This window comes from Scyliorhinus canicula, chromosome 2 (assembly GCF_902713615.1).
Source record: "Scyliorhinus canicula chromosome 2, sScyCan1.1, whole genome shotgun sequence".
Lineage (NCBI taxonomy): Eukaryota > Metazoa > Chordata > Chondrichthyes > Carcharhiniformes > Scyliorhinidae > Scyliorhinus > Scyliorhinus canicula.
In genome coordinates this window covers 130,210,688-130,226,943 of record NC_052147.1, presented here as the reverse complement: position 1 = coordinate 130,226,943, position 16,256 = coordinate 130,210,688, and the positions used below count along the sequence as shown (strand labels likewise).

Genomic DNA, 16,256 nt, shown 5'->3' with positions numbered 1-16,256 from the left:
CGGGCGCAAATCACTCCAGACTTTTTTCAAAAAGTCCGGAGTGATTCTCCGGCTTTAAGAAGGATAGCAGGGCCCCGGCATGCGGCGCGCAGCTCCTGCTGCCGACAGGGGGCCCTGCACTACCGGCCGCGGGTCCACACATGCGCGCGGCGGCCGTTTTCGCGCTGCCCCCCCCTCGCGCATCATGGCGGAGCCACACACCGGGTCAGCCGGGAGATTACGCGCCCCCCCCCGGATCGCGCACGTCCGCTGATCGGTCGCCCCTGATCGCGGGCCTGTTCGTCATGAGACCTGATCCCCCCGCCGCCACCTACCAGGTCGGCCAGTGCAGCCGCGGGTCCGAGCTCCTGCCAGATGGAACCAGGTTGGAACCACGCTGGTGGAACACGGCCGGTCGATCACGGAGAATCGCCGCAGGGGGCTATTTCAACAGCCCCCAACTGGCGCCGTGTCGACCACGCGAGGCGGGCGGCGATTCTTTGGTCCGCGGAGAATCGCGTCCTGGCGCCATGGGTCTGAGACCCCATTCTCCACCTCCGCGCTGAGCGCGATTTCGGCAGAGGCTCAGAGAATCCCACCCCAGGAATCTCACCACCTTCGAGAAGTGTGCCCTGAATGTGACTGGTGTGGCCGAGGATAGAGAGGTCACCAATGCGCAGAGGCTGGCGGACACCACAGAGGTGAGGAACCACCAGACCCTACCCGTAGCATCTGTCAAACTTGAGTTGTAATTGCCTTACTGACTGACCCATCCCTCCCACTGACCACATGTCCATTCTCCCGCAGATCCTCCAGCCGATGGCGCCGACCCATCCTGGGCAGCCCCCTTTCCTGCCTCCCTGGAGATCAGATTGGAGGAGAGCTCCGAGGATGCCACCATAATAGTCATGTCATAGCTCTCAATCCCACCCTCCACTGGCGCAGATGCACAAACCTCGGTGAGACATGTTACTGGTCAGCCTTCAGGGGCACAATCTGGTGAGCACCACACTGCTACTGATGTACATCAGGTGGAAGCAGGAATCCCCAGGCGAGATAGCAGTCGGAGGTCTGTTGGATCCCAGGACCCAAATAGGTCCCAGCCTGTTGCTGAGCCTATGGAAGTGGTAATTCTGCAGCTGATGGAGATGATCGGGTGCGGCCGGGACATTCAGTGATAGATGTCAGCGACACTCCAGCAGACCCATAGCCACTTGGAGGAGTCCCAGAGGCTAAGGCGCAGTTGATGTCGCTAGCAATGCGTGGCACCGAGGCCAACACAGCTAGATTGGAGACCAAAGTGGAGAGCCTGGTGCTCGATGTCGGCACCATTAGTGAATGTGCCCAAGGGGGCAGCACGGTGGCGCAGTGGGTTAGCCCTGATGCCTCACGGCGCTGAGGTCCCAGGTTCGATTCCGGCTCTGGGTCACTGTCCGTGTGGAGTTTGCACATTCTCCCCGTGCTTGCGTGGGTTTCGCCCCCACAACCCAAAGATGTGCAGGGTAGGTGGATTGGCCACGCTAAATTGCCCCTTAATTGGAAAAAACGAATTGGGTACTCTAAATTTAAAAAAAAAGTGAATGTGTCCAAGGCGTCACTCAGTCGGTGACGGCCATGGCTGAAAGTCCCGACAGAATGTCTGCCTCACTTGGGGATGTCACCCAGTACCAGGCTGACTTTGATGAGGTTCTGCGGAACATGTTCCACTCTCATATGGTAATGGCCGATACGCTGCGGAGCTTGTTCCAGTTGCAGATGGGCATAGCCGCGCCACTACCGAGTATATCCCAGTCATTGAGGAGCATCGCTAAGGGTGACGACATGATGGTGCGGACCATGGGGCTCTGCCAAGGCTGGTATAACCAGATGATTCAGGGGCAGCCGAGGTGCAAACCAGCTGCCTTTCATCCCAAGGCGAACCCCAGGGCCCTCTGGGCACCGAGCGGGAGGAGGGGACACTGGGCGCCAATCCGGACCTGTCCCATGGAGTAGCGACGGTGACCATCAGCTCCCCCAAGTTCCACCCCTCTCCCGCGTCTGCCGCATCTCCAAGTCAGCACAGGTGTGACCTCACTATTCTTATCCTAATGATTGTTGGGAAAGAGTTAAAGTTGTTTAATAGACTGCACCTATTGTTTAATAGACTGCACCAAATATAAAGGGGATACAGGTAGCACTGTGGTGTTGTTGGAAGTGATTTTCTTTATTCTTTCATGGGACATCGCAGGCAAGGCCAGGATTTGTTGCCTGTCCCTAATTGCCCTAGAACTGAGTGTTTTTTTTAAAGAGTCAACTACATTGCTAGTCACATGTAGGCCAGATCAGGTAAGGGCGGCAGATTTCTTTCCCTATGGGACATTAGTGAACAAGATGGGTTTTTAATGACAATCAACAATGGTTTCATGGTCATCAATGGCCATTTAATTACAGATTTTTGATTGAATTCAAATTTCACCATCACCATATGGGATTCGAAGCTAGGTCCACAGAGCATTACCCAGGTGTCTGGATTACTAGACCAGTGACAATGCCACTACACCACCGCCTCCCTGAACACAATAAACTTGGAGTCGAAGAAGTCAAGGTCTGCTCTCTAGTTCTTATTATAGTTACCATTGGAGCTTAACAAAGGACACCAGAGGCTTAAATGGATAAGCTATATCAACACTAACTGAGGAATAGAGCAAAGACTCGCACCCTATCATTGGTCCTCTGCAGCTGAAGTCCAGAAACTCCTTAAACATAGTTTAATGTCGGCCAGCACATCTCCTGGGACTGCCAACATAGACAACAGCAACGATATCATTGACATCCATCATCTATCAGTTGTCCATCAAGTCACAAACCATGCTGCCTTGGACAGGTGTCACAGTGTTTTCATTGTAGTTGGCCTAATATCATGGAATTCCCTCCCAAACATTATTGTGAGAACACCTTCATTACACAATTTGCATCAGTTCAGAGCAATAACCTACCACTCAACTAATGAAGCAGTCCATGTCCAAATGCAGCAAGACCTGGACAATATCCAGGTTTGGGCTGACAAGTGGCAAATTACATTCACGCAACACAAGTGCCAGGCAATGACCATCTCCTGCAAGAAAGAATCTAACCATCGCCCCATGTCATTTAATGCATTACCATTGCTGAATCCCCCACAATCAACATCCTGGGGTTACGATTGATCAGAAACTGAACTGGACTAGCCACATTAATACTGTGGCCACCATGGACAGCACGGTGGTGCTGTTTGCCCTGATACCTCACGGCGCCGAGGTCCCAGGTTCGATCCCGGCTCTGGGTCACTGTCTGTGTGGAGTTTGCACGTTCTCCCCGTGTTTGCCTGGGTTTTGCCCCCACAACCCAAAGATATGTAGGCCAGGTGGATTGGCCACACTAAATTGCCCCTTGATTGGGGAAAAAAAATGAATTGGGTACTCTAAATTTATTTTTTAAAATTGTTTTAAATATTGTGGCTACCAGGGCAGGTCAAAGGCTCGGAATCCCAAGGTGAGTAACTCACCTCCTGACCCCCCCAAAGCCTGTCCACCATCTACAAGGCACAAGTCAGGAGAGTACTCTCCACTTGCCTGGATGAGTGCAGCTCCATCAACACTCAAGAAGCTCAACAACATCCAGGACAAAGTAGCCTGCTTGATTGCTCCCCATTCCACAAACATTCACTCCCTCCACCACTGATGAACACTGGCAGCCATGTGTGCACCATCTACAAATGCTCTGCAGTAACTCACAAAGGTTCCTTAGGCAGCACCTTCCAAACCTACGACCACTACCATCTAGAAGGACAAGAGCAGCAGATACCTGGAACCCCACCACACGGAGGTTCCCCTGCAAATTACTCACCACCCTGACTCGGAAATATATCGCCGTTCCTTCACTGTCACTGGGTCAAATTCCTGGAAATCCCTCCCGAACAGCACAGTGGGTGTACCTACACCTCAGGAACTGCAGCATTTCAAGAAGGCAGCTCACCATCACCTTCTTTTTTTTTTTTTAAATTTAGATTACCCAATTATTTTTTCCAATTAAGGGGCAATTTAGCGTGGCCAATCCACCTACTCTGCACATTTTTGGGTTGTGGGGGCGAAACCCACGCAGACACGGGGAGAATGTGCAAACTCCACACAGACAGTGACCCAGGGCCGGGATTCGAACCTGGGACCTCAGCGCCGTGAGGCGGTTGTGCTAACCACTAGGCCACCGTGCTGCCCTGCCATCACCTTCTTATAGGGCAACTAGGAATTGGCAATAAATCCTGGCCTAACCAGCGACGCCCACATCCCGTAAATTAATTTTGAAGAAAGTCTAGAGCAACTGGGATAGACAATAAGGGATCATCTCACCAACATAGTCGGGCGGGATTTACCGGCTGTTCACACGGTGGGAAATTCCAGTCCCACGCTGGCACACGGGTTTCCTGGCAATGAGGGGTGCCTCCGCCACCAAAAAACATGCGGTGGGCTAATGGGAAAATCCCACCTAGTATCTCATGAATGAATAAGACCAAATCGACGAGAAATTCAAAGTGCATTTGGCATTTTTTGAAAAGAGAATCATGAAACAAGTTTAACATGATACTGGAAAGTTCCTTCAGTACAGAACATACAAATTTTGAACAAACTGTGCTAGAAATCTTCTGCTGGCAGCTATGAGGGAGTAGGTCGCAAATTTGGTGGCTCCCATCTCGGTCCGACTTTTGGACCTTTCCCCCGACTTTTTTGCGCTTTTGAGTGCGGAACTGGAAAGCAATAGTACTCAGGCACAGGACCCATACAGAATTGTATGGACCTAAGAAGCTGGAGGGACGGAAACAGCAGAAGAAGTGGTCGAGTAAGGGCACAGTGGAGGCTGTGAGAGAGACCAGCATGGCTGGTGTTCAGAGCAAGGAGCCAACAGCCCAGCCCACAATGGAGCAGTTGCTGCAGACTATGCAGGAGGACTTTCTGGCTCTGAAGCGTGACAACTTGGACTTCAGAAGTCGATTGATCGGATGGGAAAAAGGCTGGATGATCAGGATGAGAAGTTCCAGCAGTTGGAGAAGTCAGTGGAGGAGCAGGCTGACTTTCAAATGGTGGCGGATGTGGAGATTCGGTGGTTGAGAGACCAGCAAAAAGTGCTTCTGGAAAGGCTGGAGGACCTGGACAACAGATCTCGCCGGCAGAATGTGAGAATCATGGGCCTCCCGGAGGGGGCAGAGGGGCTAGACGCTGCTGCATATGTGGAGGGTATGTTTCAGAAGTTGCTGGGGAATGAGGTGTTCCCGCGCACGCCGGTGGTGGACAGGGCACACAGAGTGCAGGTGAGGCAGCCGCGACAAGGGGGTCCCCCACGAGCGATGGTGGTATGCTTTCACAGGTACCTGGACAAGGAACGGGTGCTGCAATGGGCAAAGAGCACACAAAGCTGTATTTGGGACAATACCACCCTGCGTGTGTACCAAGCTTTGAGCGTTGAGGTGGCCAGGGGGAGGGGAGGCTACAGGCAGGTGAAGGAGATAATGTATAAAAACAAGGTGAAATTCGGGCTGCTTTTTCCGGCGCGACTGTGGGTTACGTATAAGGGTCAGCACCACTATTTCGAGGAACCGGAAGAGGTGATGGACTTCGTTAAGAAGCAAGGGCTGGCCCTGAGCTTGGGAAGTTTGGACTCGTGTTAGAACTTTAAGTATACATGGTGTCTCTCCCGTTTTGAAAATTGCCTGTATGCTTGGGTCCGTTTGTGTCGTTTCTTTGCGTGCTTTTTGCGTGGTTTACCTGAATGTTTCCTTTTTGGGCTCTTTGATTAGTTGGAGCTTGGCTGGGGGGAAAATAATTTAAAAAAACATTTAAAAGGGTTGGGTTAAGAGGGATGCTTCAGGGGAACTTTGTGCAATCTTTTCTGTGTCTGTATGGGTAGGACTGAGAGTGCCTGTTACTTCTTATCTCTTTCATTTTTTTGTCTTGTTTAACTTAAATTGTGCTATTGTGGGGGCTGTTTATGACTTGTATGGAGTGTTTGCTTAAGTAGGGCTGATGTGGGGAAGTGGTATGGATGGGTCGGGGGAGGGGTGACTGGGAACAATGGGTGGGAGACGCGCTGGCGCCAAAGCTGGGAGCCCCAGGCTAGCTGAGTGGGGCTAGTCAACGAAAGCCGAGGTGGGGGTGTCCATATAGTTAAATTAGAGCAGGGATGAGGTGATAGGATGGTGCTGTGAGGGTGGGGTGGAGGGGGGGAGTTCTGCTGACGGGGATGGAAACTGGGCATGGCAACAGTGAGGAGGTCATGGGTGGAGCCAGCCAGGAGGCGGGCCAGAGGATGCGCGACACATGGCTCAGGGGCTGGCCAAGGAAAGGGGATGGGTGATCGGTAAAGGGGTTGGGGCAAAGTGCCCCCCAACCAGGCTGATCACCTGGAATGTTAGAGGGTTAAACGGGCCAGTGAAGAGAGCGTGTGTGTTTGCGCATCTGCTGGTTCTGAAGGCGGGCATAGTCTTGTTGCAGGAGACACACCTGAAAGTGGCAGACCAGGTTAGGTTAAGGAAGGGCTAGGTCAGTCAGGTCTTTCATTCGGGGCTTGATTCTAAGACGAGGGGGTTGCGATCCTGATTAATAAAAGGGTACAATTTGAGGCTGAGGGCACAGTCGTGGATGGGGGTGGCAGGTTCGTCATGGTGACAGGTAAGCTCGAAGGGGTGAGAGTAGTCCTGGTCAGTGTGTATGCCCCAAATTGGGACGATATGGATTTTATTAAGAGGATGCTAGGGAAGATCCCCGACTTGGACTCGCGTAAGCTGATCATGGGCCGGTCATGCTCAAGAACGGGCAGGTTGCCAGCGATGGCAAAGGAACTGAGTGGGTTCCTGGAGCAAATGGGGGAGCAGATCCATGGAGATTTAGCCGGCCGACAGCGCGGGAGTTCTCGTATTACTCCCACGTCCACAAGGTGTATTCCCGAATTGACTACTTTGTGGTGAGTAGGGACCCGCTGGCCGGAATGGTGGGGGCAGAATACTCGGCAATTGCCATATCGGACCATGCTCCGCGCTGGGTAGACCTGCAGTTTTGTAAGGATAGCTTTCCACGCCCACCATGGAGGCTGGAAGCTGGATTACTCGCAGATGAGGTGGTGTGTGAGAGACTCAGGAGATGCATGCAGAATTACCTGCAGGTGAACGATACTGGAGAAGTCTCGGCAGCGGTGCACTGGGAGGCACTCAAGGCAGTGGCGAGAGGGGAGCTGATTTCAATCCGGGCGTACAGGGACAGGATAGATAGAGCAGAGACGGACTGACTGATTAAGGAAATTCTACGGACAGACAGGAGTTACGTGGAATCCTCGAGGCCAGAGTTACTCAGGAAACAACAGAGGCTGCAGGCTGAGTTTGGGGTGCTGACGACAGGCAAGGCTGTAGAGCAGCTTAGAAAGGTAAAAGGCGCGATTTATGAGCATGGGCAGAAGGCCAGTAGAATGCTTGCGCAGCAACTAAGGAAGAGGGAAGCGGCTAGGGACATAGGGAGGGTAGTGGGTGGGGAGGGTAATCTAGTGGGTGTCCCAGCAGGGCTGAACAAGGTCTTTAAGGACTTTATTTTTAAAAATTTGTTTTTATTCAAAATTTTTAAAACCACTACAGAAAGAAAAAAACATAATAGTAATAATAAAGAAGAAATTAACAACTTAACAAAGCAAGGTGGGGTAGATACCCTTTACAAGCAAAATCTATCCACTACCCATCCCCCCCCCAACCTCCCCCCTCTCTAGTTTTCTGCTGCTGCTGACCTCCACTTAACGTTCCGCGAGAAAGTCAAGGAACGGTTGCCACCGCCTGGAGAACCCCTGCAAGGACCCTCGTAAGTATTCCCTGGGGGCAACCCAAATTTCTCTTCCAGCGCACACATGTTAGCAAAAGTCCCGTCAATAAACAAGTCCCCAATCCTTTTAATACCTGCTCTGTGCCAGTTTAGGAACCCACCGTCTATTCTACCTGGAGCGAACCTGTGATTGTTCCGTATCGGGGTCCAGACTGAGGCCCCTACCTCCCCCCTGTGCCGTCTCCACTGACCCCAGATCCTCAATGTCGCCATCACCACCGGACTCATGGTGTACCGTGTCGGCGGGAGCAGCAGCGGTGCCGTTATCAACGCCCCCAGGCTAGTATCCCTGCAAGATGTCTCCTCCAACCGCTTCCACGCCGCCCCCCTCCCTCTACTACCCATTTCCGAATCATGGATATATTCGCTGCCCAGTAATAGCTGCAGAAGTTCGGCAGCGCCAGCCCACACACACACACACCCCCCCCCCCCCCCCGACTGCGCTCTAAGAACAGTCTCTCAACACGCGGGGTCTTGTTTGCCCACACAAATCCCGTGATAATCCTGTTCACCCGTTTGAAGAAGGACTTGGGGATGAGGATGGGAAGGCACTGGAAGACGAACAAGAACCTGGGGAGGACCGTCATCTTCACGGACTGCACCCTGCCCGCCAGGGAAAGCGGCAGCATGTCCCACCTCTTAAAGTCCTCCTAGAACATAGAACATAGAACAGTACAGCACAGAACAGGCCCTTCGGCCCTCGATGTTGTGCCGAGCAACGATCACCCTACTTAAACCCACGTAACCCGTATACCCGTAACCCAACAATCCCCCCATTAACCTTACACTACGGGCAATTTAGCATGGCCAATCCACCTAACCCGCACATCTTTGGACTGTGGGAGGAAACCGGAGCACCCGGAGGAAACCCACGCACACACAGGGAGGACGTGCAGACTCCACACAGACAGTGACCCAGCCGGGAATCGAACCTGGGACCCTGGAGCTGTGAAGCATTGATGCTAACCACCATGCTACCGTGAGGCCCATCTGATCCACCAGCCGCGCTAGATTGGGCTTGTGCAGGGCATCCCAACTCTTAGCCACCTGTATGCCCAAATAGCAAAAGCTCCTTTTCACCATCTTAAGCGGTAGCTCTCCCAGTCTCTTTTCCTGGCCCCTTGTATGTATCAAAAAAAGCTCGCATTTCGCGACATTCAACTTATACCCCACAAAGTTCCTGAAATCTTTAAGGATCTGCATGACCTCCCCCATCCCCGCCACCGGATCCAAAATGTACAGGAGCAGGTCATCCGCATACAGTGAAACCCGATGCTCCTCCCCCCACCCCCGAACCAGCCCCCTCCGGTTTCCAGACTCCCTCAGCGCCATGGCCAGCGGCTCAATTGCCAGGGCAAACAGCAGGGGGGACAGGGGGCACCCCTGCCTCGTTCCTCGATGTAGCCTAAAGTACTCTGACCGCAGCTGGTTCGTCGACACACTCGCTACAGGGGGCTGATACAGCAATTTAACCCACCCTATAAATTCCTCGCCAAATCCAAATCTGCCTAACACTTCCCACAGGTACTCCCACTCCACCTGATCGAAGGATTTTTCTGCGTCCATTGCCGCCACCACGTCTGCATCTCCTCCTTCCGAGGGCATCATAATCAAATTCAGGAGCCTCCGCACATTCGTGTTCAGCTGCCTGCCCTTCACAAACCCCGTCTGATCCTCATTGATCACTCCCAGGACACAGTCCTCAATTCTGGTGGCCAGGATCTTGGCCAAGAGTTTGGCATCTACATTAAGGAGCGATATCGGCCTGTAGGAGCCACATTGCAACGGGTCCTTATCTTGCTTAAGGATGAGCGAGATCAGAGCCTGCGACATTGTCGGGGGAAGGATTCCCTTTTCCTTGGCCTCATTGAAGGTTCTCAACAATATCGGGCCCAACATCTCTGAGAATTTCCTGTAAAATTCTAAGGGATATCCGTCCGGTCCCGGGGCTTTGCCCGACTGCATACCCTCCAAACCCAATTTCTCCATCTCAATCGGGGCCCCCAATCCCTCTACCCGCCCCTCCTCCACCTTAGGGAACCTCAGTTGGTCCAAGAATCGCTTCATCCCCCCGCCTCCGGGGGTTCTGACTCATACAGTTTACCATAAAATTCCTTGAAGACCTCATTGATCCTTGCCGAATTCAGCACCGTTTTACCCGCCTCATCCGCCAATAGCCCTACGTCCAGTCTCCACAGAAGGCGTTGGCCTCTCTCCTCCCCCAGCCCCAACTCCACCCAGTGCGAGGCATGGTCCGAAATCGCAATGGCTGAGTGCTCTACCCCCTCCATTCTCAGGGTAGAGTACTCACCACAAAAAAGTCAATCTGCGAGTACGCCTTGTGAACATGGGAGAAGAGAGAAAACTCCTTCGCCCTTGGCCTAGCGAATCTCAACGGGTCCACTCCCCCCATTTGGCCCATGAACCCCCTCAGGACCTTGGCCGCTGCCAGTCTCTTACCCGATCTAGACCTAGACCGATCCAGTGCCGGGTCCAGGACCGCGTTGAAGTCCCCCCCCCCATTACCAGACTGCTTGACTCCAAATCCGGAATCCTACTCAACATCCATTTCATGATCCCTGCATCGTCCCAGTTCAAAGCATATACATTCACTAACACCACCCGGGCCCCCTGCAGTTTGACACTCACCATAATATATCGACCCCATTATCCGTCACAATACCCCCGGCCTCAAATGCCACCCACTTACTCACCAAGATTGCAACCCCCCTGGTCTTCGCATTCAGCCCTGAGTGGAAGACCTGCCCCTCCCATCCCTTCCTCAGCCTGGTTTGATCCGCGACCTTCAGATGTGTTTCTTGTAGCATGGCTACGTGTGCCTTTAACCCCCTTAAGTGCGAAAACACAGGGGCCCTCTTGACCAGCCCATTCAGGCCCCTCATGTTCCATGTGATCAGCCTGGTCGGGGGTTTAATTACCCCCCCCCCCCATGCCGACTAGTCATCTCCTTTTTCCGGCCAGCCACGCACCCGCGCCTCCTGCACACTCCAGCCCCCCAGCAGGAGGCTCCCCGTCCCGACACTCCTCTTTACTCTGAAAATTGATTGCCCTCCAGTCAGCAAAGCAGCATCACAGCCCCCCCCCCCTCCTCAACAAGCCTAGTCAAGCATTCGCTTAATCCCCCTTCCCCCCCAATACACTCCTGCAAGTCAGCTGACTCGTGCTGACCCCGGCCGCTCCCGCCTCTACCTCCAATGCCCCTGTTTGCTCCCTCTACGGGTCTCCAACCCCCCCCACCCCCACAACTGAGTGAGGTAGAGAGAGTCCTCCCCCTACACCCCGTGTGTACAGAGAAAAAACACAACTCTCTCAAACAAGCTACGTGCTATCCCCAACGTTGAGCGAATAAACTGCTCTCACTGTCTGGCCCGACCCCATCACCTGTGACGCAGCTCTTCCCAACTGCGACCCAACCCAGAACCCCGAGGGTCCAGGGCACAGGGGGCAACGAAAACAAAAGAGAACACGGGGAGAAAACCCAGCATAACACTGCCCCTACCCCCCCCCCCCCCCCCCAGCCCCCACCACCCCACCAGCATGTCCCAACAACATACTGCAGTCCATTAGTTCGAGTCCAGCTTCTCGTTCTTTATAAAAGTCCACGCCTCATCTGGCGTATCGAAATAGTGGTGCCGATCCTGAAATGTAACCCACAGCCTCGCCGGTTGTAACAGCCCGAACGTCACCCCTTTGCTGTGGAGGACCGCTTTGGCCCGGTTGAATCCCGCACGCCTCTTGGCCAGCTCTGCACCCCAGTCCTGGTAAATACGGATCTCAAAGTTCTCCCACCTGCTACTTTGCTCCTTCTTCGCCCATCGCAGGACACACTCCTTATCGGTGAAGCGGTGGAATCTTACCACCATAGCTCTCGGCGGCTCGTTCGCCCTCGGCCTCCTTGCCAGGACTCTGTACACCCAATCCAGCTCCAGGGGCCGCGGGAAAGCCCCCGCGCCCAGTGTTCCCAGCATCGTGGTCACATATGCACCAGCATCCGACCCCTCCACGCCTTCAGGGAGACCCAGAATCTGCAGGTTCTGCCTCCTTGACCTGTTTTCAAGGTCTTCCAGCCTCTCCTTCCATCTTTTGTGTAGAGCCTCGTGTGCCTCCACTCGAACCACCAGGCCCAAAATCTCATCCTCGTTGTCAGAGGCCTTCTGCTGCACCTCCTTGATCGCTATCCCCAGCATCTTCTGGGTCTCCACCAACCTTTCAATAGAAGCCTTCATAAGGGCCAACATCTCCGTCTTTAACTCGGCAAAGCAGCTTCTGCGAAACTCCTGCTGCTCCTGTGACCACTGGGCCCACGCTGCCTAATCCCCGCCGGCCGCCATCTTGTTTTTCGCACCCATTCTCCTCTCTTCTCCAAAGCCGCTTTTTTGATCGCCCCACTCCTGGTCCACTCCATACAGCGCTGGGGGACCCTCACCTTCCCACACCAGGAATCGTCGTCCAAGTGCCGCTGGAGCTCCATAAAGGGGCCCAAAAGTCTGTTATCGGCGGGAGCTGCCGACCGTGCGGCCTACCTAGGCATAGCCGCAACCGGAAGTCCGTCTTTAGGGCCTTTTATAGGAAGCTGTACAATTCGGAAGCCCCCCGGAGAACTGGGGGAGGGGGCGATTCCTGGACGGACTGACCTTTCCAAGAGCGGGGAGGGGGTTGGTGGACAGACTGGGGGCCCTGGTCAGGATCGAAGAGGTATTGGGGGGCCTGAAGGTCATGCAGTCGGGTAAAGCCCCGGGGCCGGATGGGTATCCGGTTGAGTTTTACAAAATATTTGCCAGGATAGTGGGGCTGGTGCTGGTCAGGGTCTTTAACGAGGCAAGAGACAGAGGGAGTTTACCCCCGACGATGTCGCAGGCCACCATCTCGCTTATTCTGAAATGGGATAAGGACCCGGAGGCTTATGGGTCATACAGGCCGATCTCTTTGATCAACGTAGATGCCAAGTTACTGGCCAAGATCTTGGCGACCAGAATTGAGGACTGTGTACCGGATGTAATTGTGGAGGACCAAACCGGGTTTGCAAAGGGGAAGCAGCTGGTGGCCTATCTAAGAAGGCTGCTCAACATGATACTGATGCCCCTGGAGAGTAGGGAGGTAGAGACAGTGGTAGCCATGGATGCTGAAAATGCTTTTGACCGAGTCGAGTGGGACTATCTGTGGGAGATACTAGGAGAAAGAACAAAGAATAAAGCAAATTACAGCACAGGAACAGGCCCTTCGGCCCTCCCAGCCTGTGCCGATCCAGATCCTTTATCTAAACCTGTCTCCTGTTTTCCAAGGATCTACTTCCCTCTGTTCCCCGCCCGTTCATATATCTGTCTAGATACATCTTAAATGATGCTATCGTGCCCGCCTCTACCACCTCCGCTGGCAAAGCGTTCCAGGCACCCACCACCCTCTGTGTAAAAAGCTTTCCACGCACATCTCCCTTAAACTTTCCCCCTCTCACTTTGAAATCGTGACCCCTTGTAATTGACACCCCCACTCTTGGAAAAAGCTTGTTGCTATCAACCCTGTTCATACCTCTCATAATTTTGTAGACCTCAATCAGGTCCCCCCTCAACCTCCGTCTTTCCAACGAAAACAATCCTAATCTACTCAACCTTTCTTCATAGCTAGCAACCTCCATACCAGGCAACATCCTGGTGAACCTCCTCTGCACCCTCTCTAAAGCATCCACATCCTTCTGGTAATGTGGGGACCAGAACTGCACGCAGTATTCCAAATGTGGCCTAACCTAATCCTATACAACTGTAACATGACCTGTCGACTCTTGTACTCAATAACCCGTCCGATGAAGGCAAGCATGCTGTATGCCTTCGTGACCACTCTATCGACCTGCGTTGCCACCTTCAGGGTACAATGGACCTGAACTCCCAGATCTCTCTGTACACCAATTTACATTCGGTACGGGTTCGGGGCGGGGTTCATCGACTGGATTAGGCTATTATATAAGGTCCCGGAGGCGAGTGTAAGGACGAACAGGACGACATCAGACTACTTTAGACTGCATCGTGGGACAAGACAGGGCTGCCCTCTCTCCCCGCTGCTGTTTGCGCTGGCCATAGAGCCGCTGGCAATTGCACTGAGAGCTTCTAGGGGCTGGAAAGGGCTGGTCCAGGGAGGGAATGGAACATATAGTCTCGTTATACGCAGATGATCTGTTGTTATATATATCGGACCCAATGGTGGGGATGGACGGTATTATGGAAATCCTGAGGGAATTTGGCCGGTTCTCAGGATATAAATTGAACATGGCTAAGAGCGAGTTGTTTGTAATTCAGGCGCGGGGGCAGGAGAGTAGGCTGAAGGGGCCGTTCAGGCTAGTTGGGAGAGTTTCCGATATTTGGGGATTCAGGTGGCACGGGACTTGGACAGGTTGCTTAAGCTCAACCTGTCCCGACTGGTGGAACGAGTGAGGGACGAGGACCGGAGGTGGCATGCTCTCCCGCTGTCATTAGCGGGGACGGTGCAGACTGTTAAGATGACGATTCTCCCGCGGTTCTTGTTTGTTTTTCAGTGTCTCCCCATCTTTATCCCGCAGTCCTACTTTAAGAGGCTGAATAAAATTATTCTGGGATTTGTATGGGCAGGGAAGTCCCCGCGGGTGATGCTTGAAAGGAGCAGAGGAGAAGGGGGGCTGGCGTTGCCGAACTTCAGCAACTATTACTGGGCGGCCAACATAGCGATGATAAGGAAATGGATGGTGGGTGCGGGGTCGGTTTGGGAGCGGATGGAGGCTGCTTCATGCAGGGGCACTAGCTGTGCAGCCCTGGTCACGGTGACTCTGCTGCTTCCGCCGGCGCGGTACTCCACCAGCCCGATAGTGGTGGCGGCTCTTCGGATTTGGGGCCAGTGGAGGAGGCACATAGGGGAAGTGAGAGCATCGGTGTGGACCCCAATCTGCGGCAACCACCGATTTGCCCCAGGGAACATGGACTGTGGAGGAGGGCGGGGATTGTGAGGATGGGGGATCTGTTTCTGGAAGGGAGCTTGCCGAGCATGAGGGCGCTGGAGGAGAAGTTTGGGCTGGCGAGACAGAACGACTTTAGATACTTACAGGTGCGGGATTTTTATGCAGACTGGTGCCGTCCTTCCCACGTCTCCCGCCGAAGGGGAGGCAGGACAGGGTAGTTTCTAGTGGAGAGGTGGGAGAGGGTAGAGGCTCAGACGTCTACAAGGAACTAATGGGAGCTGAGGATACGCAGACCGAGGACCTGAAGCTTAAGTGGGTGGAGAAGCTCGGGGGTGGGGGGGGGGGGGGGGGGGGGGGGGGGGGGCAGCTGGAGGACGGTATTTGGGCAGAAGCCCTGAGCAGAGTAAACAAGACCACAACATGTACCAGGCTCAGCCTGATCCAGTTTAAGGTCGTGCACTGGGTCCACATGACGGTGGCCCAGATGAGCAGATTCATCGGGCTGGAGGACAAGTGTGCTAGATGCGCCGGAGGGCCGGCTAACCATGTACACATGTTCTGATCGTGCCCTGAACTCGGGGTATTGGCAGGGATTCGCAGATGTCATGTCCCGGGTGTTGAAAACTGGGGTGGTAATGAGCACGGAGGTGGCAATCTTTGGGGTTTCGGAGGACCCGGGAGTCCAGGAAGAGAGAGAAGCCGACGTTCTGGCCTTTGCTTCCCTGGTAGCCCGGCGACGAATACTGTTAGCATGGTGGGGGGCATGGGCTAGGGTAGAGTAGAGTAGGGTAGGGGGATATTGAGGCAGGTCCGCGCGTGAACAGAGCCATGGTTTGCACTGTTTAATTTGTGTCTTGACTTCTTTTTTTTTGTACTGTACAATGTCACTTTTTCTGTATGCCTAAAATACCTCAATAAAATTGTTTGTTAAAAAAAAACTGTGCTGGAAATACATAGCTGATCTGTCAGCTTGTGAATGGTCAGCATGGTAGCACAGTGGCCAGCAGTCATTTCACAGCGCCAGGCTCCCAGGTTTTATTCCCGCTTGGGTCACTACCTGTGCAGAGTCTGCATGTTCTCCCTTTGTCTGTGTGGGTTTCCTCCGGGTGCTCCCGTTTCCTCACACAAGTCCCGAAAGATGTGTTGTTAGGTGAATTGGACATTTTGAATTCTCCCTCTGTGTACCCGAACAGGCGCCGGAATGTGGCGACTAGGGGATTTTCACAATAATTTCATTGCAGTGTTAATGTAAGCCTACTTGTAACAATAACAAAGATTATTATTATAAAAGAATGCTGAATTATGGGCCCTGAATTTAAGACCAGGTCAAACTGTGCTGTGATTCTCCCATGCTCAGCATCTCAATTCATGGATCAGAGTGGCAAATTGGTCAGAGTTTTGGGAACTGCTAGTTCCCATGGAGCTGTAGGCCAGTAATGAGTCAACAACTTCAGCAAAGGAAAGAAAAT

General features: G+C 53.3%; 1 protein-coding gene across 3 annotated transcripts in view; it reads right to left on the bottom strand.

Moving 5' to 3' along the window:
- LOC119958243 (caspase-8-like) overlaps positions 1-16,256 on the bottom strand; it is an 85,885-nt gene that overhangs the window by 2,382 nt on the left and 67,247 nt on the right. The gene's annotated exons all lie outside the window — the stretch shown is intronic.